The sequence below is a fragment of the Eleutherodactylus coqui genome, chromosome 2 (genome assembly GCF_035609145.1).
Source record: "Eleutherodactylus coqui strain aEleCoq1 chromosome 2, aEleCoq1.hap1, whole genome shotgun sequence".
Taxonomy (NCBI): Eukaryota; Metazoa; Chordata; class Amphibia; order Anura; family Eleutherodactylidae; genus Eleutherodactylus; species Eleutherodactylus coqui.
In genome coordinates, this window is record NC_089838.1 from 310404025 (window position 1) to 310420046 (window position 16022).

The following is a 16022-nucleotide window of genomic DNA, read 5'->3' on the forward strand; positions in this document are numbered from 1 at the left end:
TTGCTCCTATGTACAAGAATATAACTACTATAATACTGCTCCTATGTACAAGAATATAACTACTATAATATTGCTCCTATGTACAAGAATATAACTACTATAATACTGCTCCTATGTACAAGAATATAACTACTATAATATTGGTTCCTATGTACAAGAATATAACTACTATAATACTGGTTCCTATGTACAAGAATATAACTACTATAATATTGCTCCTATGTACAAGAATATAACTACTATAATACTGCCTCCTATGTACAAGAATATAACTACTATAATACTGCCCCTATGTACAAGAATATGACTACTATAATACTGCCCCCTATGTACAAGAATATAACTACTATAATACTGCTCCCTATGTACAAGAATATAACTACTATAATACTGACCCTTATGTACAAGAATATAACTACTATAATACTGACCCTTATGTACAAGAATATAACTACTATAATAATGCCTCCTATGTACAAGAATATAACTACTATAATACTGCCCCCTATGTACAAGAATATAACTACTATAATACTGACCCTTATGTACAAGAATATAACTACTATAATAATGCTCCTATGTACAAGAATATAGCTACTATAATACTGCCTCCAATGTACAAGAATATAACTACTATAATACTGCCCCCTATGTACAAGAATATAACTACTATAATACTGCCCTCCTACATTCAAGAATATAACTACTATAATACTGCCTAATATGTACAAGAACATAACTACTATAATACTGCCCCCTTTGTACAAGGATATAACTACTATAATACTGCCCCCTATGTACAAGAATATAACTACTATAATACTGCCCCCTATGTACAAGAATATAACTACTATAATACTGCCCCCTATGTACAAGAATATAACTACTATAATACTGCCTCCTATGTACAAGAATATAACTACTACAATACTGCCCCCTATGTACAAGAATATAACTACTATAATACTGCCCCCTATGTACAAGAATATAACTACTATAATACTGCTCCTATGTACAAGAATATAACTACTATAATACTGCCCCCTATGTACAAGAATATAACTACTATAATACTGCCTCCTATGTACAAGAATATAACTACTACAATACTACCCCCTATGTACAAGAATATAACTACTATAATACTGCTCCCTATGTACAAGAATATAACTACTATAATATTGCCCCCTATGTACAAGAATATAACTACTATAATACTGCCTCCTATGTACAAGAATATAACTACTACAATACTGCCCCCTATGTACAAGAATATAACTACTATAATACTGCCCCCTATGTACAAGAATATAACTACTATAATACTGCCTCCTATGTACAAGAATATAACTACTACAATACTGCCCCCTATGTACAAGAATATAACTACTATAATACTGCCCCCTATGTACAAGAATATAACTACTATAATACTGCCCCCTATGTACAAGAATAACACTACTATAATACTGCCTCCTATGTACAAGAATATAACTACTACAATACTGCCCCCTATGTACAAGAATATAACTACTATAATACTGCCCCCTATGTACAAGAATATAACTACTATAATACTGCCCCCTATGTACAAGAATATAACTTCTATAATACTGCCTCCTATGTACAAGAATATAACTACTACAATACTGCCCCCTATGTACAAGAATATAACTACTATAATACTGCCCCCTATGTACAAGAATATAACTACTATAATACTGCCCCCTATGTACAAGAATATAACTACTATAATACTGCCCCCTATGTACAAGAATATAACTACTATAATACTGCCCTCTATGTACAAGAATATAACTACTATAATAATGCTCCTATGTACAAGAATATAACTACTATAATACTGCCCCCTATGTACAAGAATATAACTACTATAATACTGCCTCCTATGTACAAGAATATAACTACTACAATACTGCCCCCTATGTACAAGAATATAACTACTATAATACTGCCCCCTATGTACAAGAATATAACTACTATAATACTGCCCCCATGTACAAGAATATAACTACTATAATACTGCCCCCTATGTACAAGAATATAACTACTATAATACTGCCCTCTATGTACAAGAATATAACTACTATAATAATGCTCCTATGTACAAGAATATAACTACTATAATACTGCCTCCAATGTACAAGAATATAACTACTATAATACTGCCCCATATGTACAAGAATATAACTACTACAATACTGCCCCCTATGTACAAGAATGTAACTACTATAATACTGTCCCTGTGTACAAGAATATAACTACTATAATACTGCCCCCTATGTACAAGAATATAACTACTATAATACTGCTCCTATGTACAAGAATATAACTACTATAATACTGCCTCCCATGTACAAGAATATAACTACTACTAGCTTGTTGCCCGCGGCTTCAATTGTATGGAATTTGTATTCTTCATCTACTCTGTGTTTTACTGTGTATTGAAACGTAAAAAGTTGAAATAGTGAAATATAAGTCTGAATAATACTGCCCCTATGTATTAGAGTATATCTACTGTAATAGGGAAATAGAGACAAGGGCGGGATAGAAGGAGGTAGAGAGTGTTAGAGTGAGAGAGAATAAGAGAGGGTGGAGGAAAAGAAAGATGGATTGAAAGAGTAATACAGGGAGGCAGAAGGAGATAAATAGAATGAGGTACAGAAAGATGGAGGGATGGAATGAGAACAGAATATCCTCTGGATCTCAGAGCCCCCGCCCCGTACAGAACCCATAATAGTCAGTGGAGCTATTCCCACACCTGTATGTTCTACTCCCCTCTGCATACAGCTGTAGTGTGGATCGTATTACATGTGTATCTCCCCGTATACAGCCATATTATGTGAGGGAATATTCATATCTGCCGAGGGCTTACGGCAACGAATAAACCAATATACAAATAATATTGTATAATGTCCTAAAAGTCTGTAGTAAATTGTAGGTTGTTGCACTGAAATCTGTCCCCAGAGTGCCGTGTATTGTGCAATCTCTCATGTTCATACTAACGTAATGATACTGCATAAATTTGTGGTTCATTTATTCTAAAGAAAAAACTACCCCGTCCCTGGGTGGGCTTGAACCACCAACCTTTCGGTTAACAGCCGAACGCGCTAACCGATTGCGCCACAGAGACTGGCTGATGCTTGGGTGTTACGCTAATTCAGTCGTCTGTCTGCAAAACCAGTTTATAGTTCACTCATAAAAGGTTAAGTCACTTTGTACAATACAAAGTGTTACAGTGCTGTATTACAATCCAGAGCTGTATTCACACTTCTAAAATCTCCCAGAAGCCCCTGCTTGAAAAGCCAGGCAACTCTCCACTGACTTTGCACCAGGGTATTGCTCTGATCTGGAGTACAGACCAACATTCTGCAGCGTGTATATCACTATGCTGCCAGAATGAGTCTGCTTGCGTCTACTCCCACGACTACTCCACTGCCAACTCTCATACTACCATGATCTCACCTGTCTTCCGCTAAACTACTGATCTCACATGGTCCTCTGGCCTGTGGCCAGGTCATCACCTCACCCATTTCTATCATGGTCAGCCTTGTCTTTTATCTTGCTGGGGAGGGTGACTCCGTCTATTCCCACATGCACAGGGTCCTTGTTGGACTGCACTATCATCTTCATCTAGCCTCGCCAAGGCTGTGGTGTCCACTATTTTCCCTACTCAGGGTCTACATCTAGGCCTGGTACACTTTGACCTGGACTGTTGCTTACTGGCCCCAAATTGCACATGGGCAGGATAGAGACTCCCTTAAATCCTGTGCAAAGTGGCTTTTGTCACTTTGGACCTCTCCTGCTCCAGCAGTTGCACCAGCAGACCAGCAGGGCAACTTCAGTGTTCACCCCCAGCAGTGGGGTGAGTACCTTCAATGCACTTACTAACTGGCTAACCATGAGGCGCTCTAAGCTGAGGGCGCCCACCCACTGGCGTTTGCGTTTTTTGACGCGTTTTCGCGGCGTTTTCGCGGCTTTTCCATTAATTTCCATTGACTTTCATGGGTGCATTAGGAGAAAAATAAGGACACATATGCAACTGACAGTTCCTATGTTAAAAAACGCAACGCAACGCAAAACGCCAGTGGACAGGAGTACATTCAATTCTAATTGCTCTGCAGAAAAAACGCAAAACGCAGAAAAACAGAAATCGCCAGTGGGTGGGCGCCCTGACTCTTTTATAATGTCTCTCACAGCTATTGAGTTATGGACCTTCAGCTTGGTCATGTGATCACAGGTCCTGAACACACAGCACAACACTGTACAAAATGGCTTTGTAATTTGGCTACTAGGTGGCAGCAAAGCACTAAAATTATAAATATACAGTACTATACAATTATGGAGGCCATCATAATTAAGGTGGGGGCTAATCCACTCACTCACAAGTTCACATCAGCAAAAACTAATGGTGGTACAGCAAGTCATGGAAGAGATCTGAAGTCAGTACCCTGGGCAGTGACAGACTGACAGCAGTGAGTAAAGAAGCAGGAAAAGCCATGGGCAAATTAAAAGGAAAGATATGACAGCTGAATGCACATGCCAGTCTATGGCACAGTTGCTTGGGTTGGGTAAAGCTGGTTCTACATGTTGCAGCCACGATGTGGTTTTCAAATTGATTGCTGCTAATGGCAGTTTGATTGTTAATGGTCAGTCTGTATTTCAGCTAATACCTGCAATTTTGCAAGGTCGTTAACAAGCAAACTGCATTCTGCTGGAATCAACTTTTAAAACGGAGCAGTCTTGGGTTCCAGTTGTGTAATCACCATTCAGCTGCCCATCGGATCAGCTGTCTACAAGCTGCCCACCAGGACTTGGCAGATTCTGTCTGGATTAAAGGCCATGGAAACATGTGCATGAAAAATCAATGCACACATATCTTACGAAGTCCCTGCAAAAAAGGATGCACTTAACTGTGTTTTTGCATTGAGTTTTCCTTCTCATGCATTTAGAGAACCTCATACTTAGTTTGTAGGCTCTGATACATTCATGTTTTCAGCTCAGGAGCATTCCCAGCACTGATCAGCTGGTCTCTCTCTTGATCATGCACAAGCTAAGCTCCCCCTCTCCTCCTTTAAAGGCTGTGTACCATAACCACACCCACTCAATACTACACAGCTATTTCTCAACCTCTCTCTGAGTAGCTGCTGGTCCCATTCCCTCCTCACTGCTGATAAAAGCATGAAATTCACCAGGACTGAATTACAGCCCTCTGTAATAGTAGCTCTCTCTGCTCTCTCTCCTCTTGACCACCTTCACCATCCCTTGGCACTGTAATATAGCCCTATGTAATCGCTCAATGGAAAGGAAGTGAATGCATATTCACAACAGGAAGCAGGCTAAGGGCGATCTCACACTAGCATTTTTTTCAGCATAAGGGCGCGGCATTTGAAATGCTGCGCTAACCGCGTTAAACGCCTCCCATTGATTGCAATAAGGCTTCTCAGACGAGCACTCAAGCGCGGTGATTCTAACACTGCAATTTTTGGACACTGTCTGTTCTATTTTAGTGCGTTTCAAAGACTTTTAACACACCTCCCCACCCACTGCAATGATGGGGTGCGTTAAAAAATTCTGTTGAATGCTGCGTTTAAAAACGCTGTGTTTTTACAAACACCTGTGTGAGAGCGCTATAAGGGGGACTCCAGTCTGCAGCGCCTTGGAAAACAATACAAACATAAAAATCAAACAAGCAGAAATTATTAATGAAAACCAATTAGAAAAAAATCTTCATTTCCAAAAACACACTAATTCTGAAAGAGAATGCAAAGGTGTACACAACCTCCTAGGTACTTCACTGCAGCAGGAAAAGTATGAAAAAGGGGGAAAACTCTCTTCTGGTGTATATGAGAACCATTATCAAAAATTTCTCTGAGTCCTCGTAGGCTGGGTTCACATAGTGCCACCTCTGTGGACACTCCTAATAGTGCCTGATCCTAAACCTCAGCCAATTAGTAGAACTCCATCTTCTTTCTTCATCTCTCCCACAAGAATGTGTCTCTTACCTCCCAAGATGGTGCTGCAGCCCCCAAAATCCCACCAATTCCAGGCAGGTTGGGAGATATGCTTTTAGTAGCAGCTATGACTTATCATACTGCCCCCTATGTACAAGAATAGAACTACTATAATACTGTCCGCTATGTACAAGAATATAACTACTATAAGGCCGCCTGCACCCGAGCGGGTCGGATCCGGCAGCGAGAATTCTCGCCGCGGGACCCGACCCGAGAGCCTGCAGGGGCGAGCGCGTACTCACCCGCGCCTGGCGGCCCCAGCTCTTTCATGTGCCGGCTGCCGCGCAGCCAGCGCATGCGCAGACCGGAGCCGGCGGCCGGGTGAGTGCGTGCACCGCACAAAAATAGGACATGCCGCGGTATGTTTGCCGCGCGAGATTTTGTGCGGCCAAACCGCGTCCGTCTGCATAGGAGTGCGTATTGTAATGCACTCCTATGCAAACTTTCAGTGGCGGAAATCCCGCGGCGGGATTTCTGCCCGTGTGCAGGCGGCCTAATACTGCCTCCTATGTACAAGAATATAACTACTATAATACTGCCCCCTATGTACAAGAATATAACTACTATAATACTGCCTCCTATGTACAAGAATATAACTACTATAATACTGCCCCCTATGTACAAGAATATAACTACTATAATACTGCTCCCTATGTACAAGAATATAACTACTATAATACTGCCCCCCTATGTACAAGAATATAACTACTATAATACTGACCCCTATGTACAAGAATATAACTACTATAATACTGCCCCCTATGGACAAGGATAGAACTACTATAATACTATCCCCCTATGTACAAGAATAGAACTACTATAATACTACCCCCTATGTACAAGAATAGAACTACTATAATACTGCCTCCTATGTACAAGAATATAACTACTATAATACTGACCCCTATGTACAAGAATATAACTACTATAATACTGCCCCCTGTGTATAAGAATATAACTACTATAATACTGCCCCCTATGTACAAGAATATAACTACTATAATACTGCTCCCTATGTACAAGAATATAACTACTATAATACTGCCCCCGGTGTACAAGAATATAACTATTATAATACTGCCCCCCATGTACAAGAATATAACTACTATAATACTGCCCCCTATGTACAAGAATAGAACTACTATAATACTGCTCCTATGTACAAGAATATAACTACTATAATACTGCCCCCTATGTACAAGAATATAACTACTATAATACTGCCCTCTATGTACAAGAATATAACTACTATAATACTGCCCCCGGTGTACAAGAATATAACTATTATAATACTGCCCCCCATGTACAAGAATATAACTACTATAATAATGCCTCCAATGTACAAGAATATAACTACTATAATACTGCTCCTATGTACAAGAATATAACTACTATAATACTGCCTCCTATGTACAAGAATATAACTACTATAATACTGCCCCCTATGTACAAGAATATAACTACTATAATACTGCTCCTATGTACAAGAATATAACTACTATAATACTGCCCCCTATGTAAAAGAATATAACTACTATAATACTGCTCCTATGTACAAGAATATAACTACTATAATACTGCCTCCTATGTACAAGAATATAACTACTATAATACTGCCGCCCATGTACCAGAATATAACTACTATAATACTACTATAATAGAGAAATAGACACAAGGAAGGGATAGAGAGAGGTAGAGAGTATTACAGAGTGAGAGAATAAGAGGTGGTAGAGGAAGAGAAAGATGCCGAAAAAATAAGGTAAAGAAATCAATAAAATAAGGGAGCAGTAGGGAAAAGATGAGTAAGAGAAATGAAGGAGGATGAAAAATGAGCAGAAAAATTCTGTAAGAGGGGTAACAAAGATGATCGAGAGACAGAAGAACAGAGTATCCTCTGGATTACAGAGTATGGAGCTCATATGACTCTGTGGAGCTATTCCCACGTCTATATGTTCTACTCCCTTCTGCATATAGCTGCAGTGCAGATCGTATTACACCCGTATCTCCTCGTAATAAATCATTGATCATATTATACAGCCATATTTTGTGGGAATGTTCACATCTGCAAAAAGCTTATGATAAGAAATAGACCAATACACAGTATAAAAATGTGTCCTAAAAATCCAGAATAAATTGTAAGTTATTAGAGTAAAATCTCTCATGCTCATAATAATGTAATGATACTGCATAAATTTGTGTTTTTTTTATTCTAGAGAAAAAAATTACCTCGTCCCTGGGTGGGCTTGAACCACCAACCTTTCGGTTAACAGCCGAACGCGCTAACCAATTGCGCCACAGAGACTGGCTGATACCTGTGAGTTACTGTAATTGAGTCGTGTGTCTCGAACAGCATGTTACTGTTCACTCATAAAAAATTGAATCCCTTTATCACTTTGTACAATGCAAAGTGTTACAGTACTGTATTGAGCATTGCTCCCCCTCCCCTCTTTCAGAAGCTGTGTACCATAACCACACCCACTGAATACTACACAACTATCTCTCATCCTCTCTGAGTAGCTACTGGTCCCATTCCCCCTCACTGCTGATAATAGCAGAAAATTCACCTGGAACGAATTACTGCCTCTGTAATACCGTGTTTCCACAAAAATAAGACCCTGTCTTGTATTCATTTTTGCCCCAAAAGAGGCACAGGGTCTTATTTTCAGGGGATGTCTTGTACTTACCTAACAGGCGCCATCTGGGTCCCTCCAGCTGGTTTCTGCAGTTCTTGGCAGGCTTACTTGCAGTTCTCAGCAGTGACAGAACATTGCTTGCTGATAATTGGGATTGTAAACCCCGCCTCCAGCAAGCGATTGCTCTGATTGGTTCTTGGGCGCTGAGGTTCAGCTGATCAGAGCTAGCAGTCGATGAACCAATCACAGCCATTCATTTGGTAAGGGGGAGGGCTCAACAAACAGAGCCAATAATTCATTGAATGGCTGTGACTGGTTACCAGCAAGCGATGTTCTGTTGGCGCTGAGAACTGCAAGCAAGCCTGCCCGGACAGCACCTGCTAGGTACGTTTTTTTTCACGTAGTGTAGTTAGGGCTTATTTTCAGGGTCGAGCTTATATTTCAGACCCCCCCCCTAAAAATCAGGGTAGGGCTTATTTTAGGGGCAGGTCTTTCTTTTGGGGAAACACGGTAGTAGCTTTCTCTACTCCCTGTCCTCCTGATTTCCTCCACCATCCTTCAGCTATGTAATAGCTCAATGGAAAGGCAGTGAATAATGATAAGGTGCAAAACGGCAAATCCTTCAGACTTCAGATTCAGATCACCGGCTGACACTGTCAGGGTGCGTTTACACAGGTGCATTAATTTTTTACCTATTGAAACAACATGCACTTTTTACATGCATGTAAATCACATCACAATTGCAGGGTAGATCGCAGGTTTACAAGTGGGTTTCTAGGACTGATATCATGCTCTCAGAAGGGTCACTGTGGCTCTATGGGACACCGTGGCTAGCATTGGTTGGAGTTCTAGTGATAAGCACTGTATAGGGATAACTGTGGTTGTTAATATATGGGGGCATAACTGTCTAGGGTTCTACTGGTCTGCACTGGGTCACTGTGGCTGGTACTTCTAGAGGGGTCAGTAGCAGCTGGAGTAAAAAATAGGAATACACTACCCTGACAAAAGGTACCCTGCCAATCATTGTAAAAAAAAATCCAATCCCTAGACGTTGTTGTTTTGTTTCAAAATTCGGCATGCAGTTCCATCTCAGGCAGATATACAAATGACTAGAGTTGTGGTTTGATGAGATAAACGGTCTTGCTTTCTGAGGCCCTAAAAGTGGTTCTGTCCTTGGCCTAGGCATCTAGTGGCCCTTGACCACTAGATGCCTCTACGACACAGAGAAGAGATTTCACCTCGTTACCAGAGTCTGAGAGGGGCGCATTATTGGGATGTGAGAAGCTGGATGGTCGTATTGATGAATTGTCCTCCACCGGGCCATTCTGACCAGACTGTTAGGAGGTGTTAGGACCAGTGGATGTGTGAGGGCACACAAGGTAACCAGGCTCAGGACTCCCGACAGACCACCAGTAGAGAGGAGCTCCTGACCAGACTGTTAGGGAGTGTTGGGACCAGTGGATGTATGAGAGCACACAAGGTGACCAGGCTCAGGACCCCTGACAGACCACCAGTAGAGAGAAGCGTCTGACCAGACTGTTAGGGGGTGTTAGGACCAGTGGATGTATGAGGGCACACAAGATGACTGGGCTCAGGACCCACAACAGACTACCAGTAGAGAGGATCATCCGACAAGCATGAGCAGCTCTGTTTCATTGTCCACCATCCAGAGACAGGGGGCTCCATCATTACACCCCTGTGCCTGTCAGAACCATTTCCAGGTGCTTGGTTGAAGGACATTTGAACACTCACGCACCGTTGCCTCCGTGTGTAGTGGTGTTGTGAACGACGAAACTGGAGTCTGGGCACTGTCAACGGGTCTGTGGATATCTTACGTGGCATGGTCTGAGTCTGTTGGTTGTAGTGACAAGAACCATGTACACGGAGGTCACCCTGACATTCTAGACAATAATGTGCTGCTGACAATGTGGTAATGCTCTGGGAATGGTCATCAGTACTTCCAACAAGACAACATCCCTTTTCACAAATCCAATGCTATTTTACGTAGGTTGAGGATATAGATATTCCATGATTGGACCGGCTGCATGGAGTCCTGACCTGAACCCTACTGAACATCTCTGGGATTAACAGGAATGATGGGTCAAGAAATATGAACAGCATCCATCTTCTTTGAGAGAACAAAAGACATTTGCAGGAGCAATGGAGGGAAATACCAGCTGAAGTATATCAGACATTAAGGGCTCATGTCCACGGGCAAAATGTGATTTAAAATCCTCAGCGGATCTCCCGCGCGCGGATCCGCACCCCATAGGGATGCATTGACCACCCGCGGGTAGATAAATACCCGCGGATCGTCAATAAAAGGCATTTAAAAAAAAATGGAGCATGAAAAAATCTGGACCATGCTCCATTTTCATGCGGGTCTCCCGCGGGGACGGCTCCCGCGGGCTTCTATTGAAGCCTATGGAAGCCGTCCGGATCCGCGGGAGACCTAAAATAGGAATTAAAAGCATTTACTCACCCGCAGCGGGCCGCGAAGCTCTGCTCTTCCTCACGGCCGCATCTCCCTTGCTTCGGCTCGGCGGATGTGCCCGGCGCATGCGCGCGGCACGTCGACGACATGCCGGCGACGTGCCGCCGGCGTCAGGAATTCATCCGCCGGCCGAAAATGAAGATCCGGCCGTGAGGAACAGCTGACCTTCGCCGCCCGCTACGGATAGGTAAATGCTTTTAAATTGCTATTTTCAGCGCTCATGTCCGCGGGGCAGGAGGGACCCGCTGCAGATTCTACATGTAGAATCTGCAGCGGATCTGATTTTCCCCGTGGACATGAGGCCTAATAGAAACGGAGAGGATCCGTTGTCAGATGTCAGTAAAGGAACCCCACTAAGTATTAGCATATGGAAATAAATACTACTTTGACTCTTGCTCAGGTGTCCAATTACTTTTGGTAGGATAATGTAGGATTCTTGGTTTATTTATCCACTTACATATATAATATGTCACCCTGTCGGCCTCGTGTAGCAGGTTTGAGGAGTGTATGAATAGTCACTGCGTCGTATCAAGAACACGCCTGCAGCTCAGCAACGCCTTATCTGTTACATCGTCTCTGCACGTGCCATCTTGCCCATCTATAAAGGAAATGGCCCAATATCATTTTACAAAGAAGTCCGTTTCGAAAATCTTAACAAGACCTGCAAATAGCATTTTTTCCACTGTAGAAGCAGCAACGTTTCTCAAGACTTTATATCCGTGAGCTGCAGTAACACGCTCAGCTGGGTCAAGTGTGCACAGTTTTCCTCAGTGAGGGGAAGGGAGTAAGCCAGGCTGCTCCTATGGCACAATGGAACAGACATGTTGAAGTGCAATATGCCCAATCCTTTTGTGCCATGACATCTGCTATTGGGGGAGGGTTGGAATACCCCCATACACATTAACCTGCCTGTAATGTGTGCCAAGGGCCCGGAGTGGTATACAAGCCACAAGTTCTTGAATGAAGCAAAGAGACAGTTCCAATGCAACGCTTGTGTTAGGAGGAGACTTGCGGTTGCCGGAGGGGGTGGGCATGCCCGGGACCGTTGGGGGCCGCGGTGGTGCCGTCCGGTCTGGTGTCAGGCGTGGGGTCCACGGCGCTGCTGGGCGTGGCCTCTACGACCGGGCTCGGAGTTCCCCTGGTAGGGGGCGCGGCCGGAGGCCCATACACATTAACCTGCCTGTAATGTGTGCCAAGGGCCCGGAGTGGTATACAAGCCACAAGTTCTTGAATGAAGCAAAGAGACAGTTCCAATGCGACGCTTGTGTTAGGAGGAGACTTGCGGTTGCCGGAGGGGGTGGGCATGCCCGGGACCGTCGGGGGCCGCGGTGGTGTCGTCCGGTCTGGTGTCAGGCGTGGGGTCCGCGGCGCTGCTGGGCGCGGCCTCTACGGCCGGGCTCGGAGTTCCCCTGGTAGGGGGCGCAGCCGGAGGAGGGCCGGTCTATATGTATTACTAGCCAGCGTGTCACCAAGTCCCGCCCCGACCCAGGCGGGGCTTTTGGTATTTAGGTCCATAGACACTGCCAGTCCCTGCCAGGGTTTGCTTGTTCTCCAGCTTACACCTGCTCAGGTTTCTCTACCAGTCGTCTGACCCGGGTTTGATCTGTCTTGGATTTAGTCTGTTCCTTGTTTGTTCTTTGTTGGTTACTAGGCGCTCTAGTCCACTGTTATTTGTACAGTTTGTCTCTCTGGTTAGTTAGTCTCTCCTGTCCTTGTCCTGGGGTCCCCATCAGTGCAGGGACCGCCGCCCAGTTGTCGCCCTGGGGTTTAGCCCAGGGGGGCAAGTAGATAGGGACAGGGAAGAGGGTTGGTTGTTAGGGACTTCCAGTCTTCCGTTCCTAACTGACTCTGACAGCTTGAATTTTTCTTCAGAGAGGCATCTAGCTTGGTGGTTACAATCAGTTCAATAAGCATACAGAGTCAACAGTCTCTCAATGAGGGCACAGTCTTTGCTGTTGCTTACACAAAGTGACCATCAAGTTGGAGGATAAATGCAGAAAAGTCAACTGTCAGGACAGGAATGTAGCTAAAGGCTCAGGGGTCAAAAGTTCAACTCAGCCCCCCCACCAGTACCTGTATCTGCACCCATAGTTACGCATGTATCATATCTTGCATTCAAGCTACTAGAGCCTCCATGCCTACCCCTATCACATCTTGTGTCCAAGATAGAGGCGGTACAACATGGTACTAGAGCCTCCATGCCTGTATCACATCTTGTATCCAAGCTAGAGGTGGTACAACAGGGTACTACAGCCTCCATGCCTGTATCACATCTTGTATCCAAGCTAGAAGCGGTACACCAAGCTACTAGATTTTCCATGCCCGCCTGTAGAAAATCTTGTTTCCAAGCTAGAGGCAGTACAACAGGGTACTAGAGCCTCCATGCCTGCCCATATCACATCTTGTATCCAAGCTAGAGGAGGTACAACAGGTACTAAGGCCTCCATGCCCTCCAGTATCACATCTTGTATCCAAGCTAGAATCGATACACCAGGCTACTAAAGCCTCCATGCCCACCTGTATAACATCTTGTGTCCAAGCTAGAGTCAGTACAACAGGGTACTAGAGCCTCCATACCCACCCGTATCACATCTTGTATCCAAGCTCGAGTTGGTACAACAGAGTACTAGAGCTTCCAAGCCCGCCCGTATCACATCTTGTATCCAAGCTAGAGGTGGTACAGCAGGGTACTCGAACCTCCATACCAGCCTGTATCACATCTTGCATCCATAGGTCATCAATATCAGATGGGTGGAGGGCTGCCTCCCAGGAGCTTCGTCAGTCAACTATTGGAAGAAGCCATGGTGCTTGGGCGAGTGCTATGGCCTCTTCACTGCATGCCAGGCACAGCGCCGTACATTTCATGGTGGCATTGCCTGGTACAACAACTCAATCCCATTCGCTAGAATAGGACGAAGCTGCACTTTACCTGAGCATCACAGCCTTATCAAACAGCTGATGAGCGGGGTACCTGGTTAGGGTGCTTGACAGCAGACCCCCACGATCTAATATTGATGACCTACCCCGTCGGGCACCTCTCCTCTCAGCATCTCCGATGCGTACAGGATTTTTAAGATGTAGACAGCCCTGGCTATAGTCCACCCAGTCACGTAGTGGATGGAGACAGAGATATTAAATGTGCGCCATTTGACAAATCTGATAAAACTACAAAAAAAATACTAAATTCGTTAAGGGTGTGTGCAGAGCTGTGAAACATCATGTGCCGCACTCCGGCATACTGACAGGAAATGGTATTGTTTTCATCTTGCGCCCCACAGAAGGAACATTTCCTAAATTGTCCTTGATTGTTGCTAACGAGTATTTAATTACAGTGAGTATACAAGAGCAGAGCGCCATCATCTGGCATAATGGGATAATATTAGGACTTATTTCTATAGTGCCAACTAGTGGCAGGTCGGGATACTATAATTAATTATTATCTATATATATAAAATTGAATGTATGTCTGTCTGCGTGCGTGTCTGTTTGTCCTTTATGCGCTACTACACCATTCATCCGATCGCCATGAAACTTTGGGAAGTTGTTAAGTACACTCCTGGGAAGATTATAGGCATAGTACAAATATCCTACGATAAATGGCTCGCGAGCGTCGTCGAAAGTTACGCCCCCCCCCCCCACGTAGATCGAATAAGTAAGCCACCTGCTATTGTGATGTCATCACTGATGTCATCAACATCGGACGCCCTTGAACATGCCCCAACATGTTCTATAAAGCTGCATTGTGATGTCATTAAGGCTCTATTATGACACGTACAGCTTGGAACCACTAGAGCACGCCAGCCAATTACCATTGGAGTTGGAAGTGGGTAAACAAGTACTAGGATATCTTCCTAAGAAGCCACAGCAGCCGGATAAATTGTATGTTCCACCCAACGGCTATTTTATTCAGCCCGCAAGGGGGAAGCAGCGGCCTACAAAATCTCATTCAGGTAGGTAGGTTCAGTTCTTGGAGGTTGGGGAATGCTTATGGGCAAGGCCTTATGTCTCATCCCAACTTAATTCTCTCACTTCCCAATGTCATAGAAACTTAAAATTTGGCACGAGCATTGATTATGTCATAAATAGGAAAGGTTAATGGGTACCAACTCGATTATTCAATTCAAAGCGCCAAAGAATTAGCGTTCAAATTTTACGTACGGAATCTAATTCTCTCATTTCCTGATGTCATAGATAGATAGATAGATAGACTGTATGCAATAACCCTGATAGATAGATAGATAGATAGATAGATAGATAGATAGATAGATAGATAGATAGATAGATAGACTGTATGCAATGACACGTACAGCTTGAAACCATAAATACTAGAGCACGCCAGCCATTTACAGTCAGTCTCCATTGGAGTTGGAAGTGGGCAAACATGTACTAGGCTATCTTCCCAAGAAGCCACAGCAGCCGGATAAATTGGATGTTCCACACAACGGCTATTTTATTCAGCCTGCAAGGGGGAAGCAGCGGCCTACAAAACCTCAGTGGTCGCTGCTGCCGTCATCTAGATATATAAAAACGAATGTATGTATGTATGTCTGTCTTCGCAGCAACGCGCGACGGGTACGCTAGTTCTTTATAAAGTGTGTCAGAACATCAGGACAAACCATTAAAGGGGCGGTCCCAGTTAAAACTTTCATTTCCAAACGGCCTCCGTATGGCGATTGTTTAGAACACCTGATGGTTCCATGCAAGATATGTTGCGTATCTATAGGGGTTGCAGCAGTCGCAATTACGACCGGGCCCCAATACTATGGGAGCCTATGTTTTCTGTTGTACCTTCCGGAGGCCCGCTGTGTAGCACCACAGATATAAGCGATTTTGGGATATGGGAAGGGTTGAAAGCTATCA

General features: G+C 43.7%; 2 non-coding genes across 2 annotated transcripts; both read right to left on the reverse strand.

The window, feature by feature from the left end:
• Window positions 1-3080: 3080 nt before the first annotated feature.
• Window positions 3081-3154, reverse strand: TRNAN-GUU (transfer RNA asparagine (anticodon GUU)). Its single transcript has one exon. It is a non-coding gene; the product is annotated as a tRNA-Asn (tRNA).
• A 5109-nt stretch (window positions 3155-8263) lies between these two features.
• TRNAN-GUU (transfer RNA asparagine (anticodon GUU)) lies at window positions 8264-8337 on the reverse strand. The gene has a single exon. It is a non-coding gene; the product is annotated as a tRNA-Asn (tRNA).
• Window positions 8338-16022: the final 7685 nt, after the last annotated feature.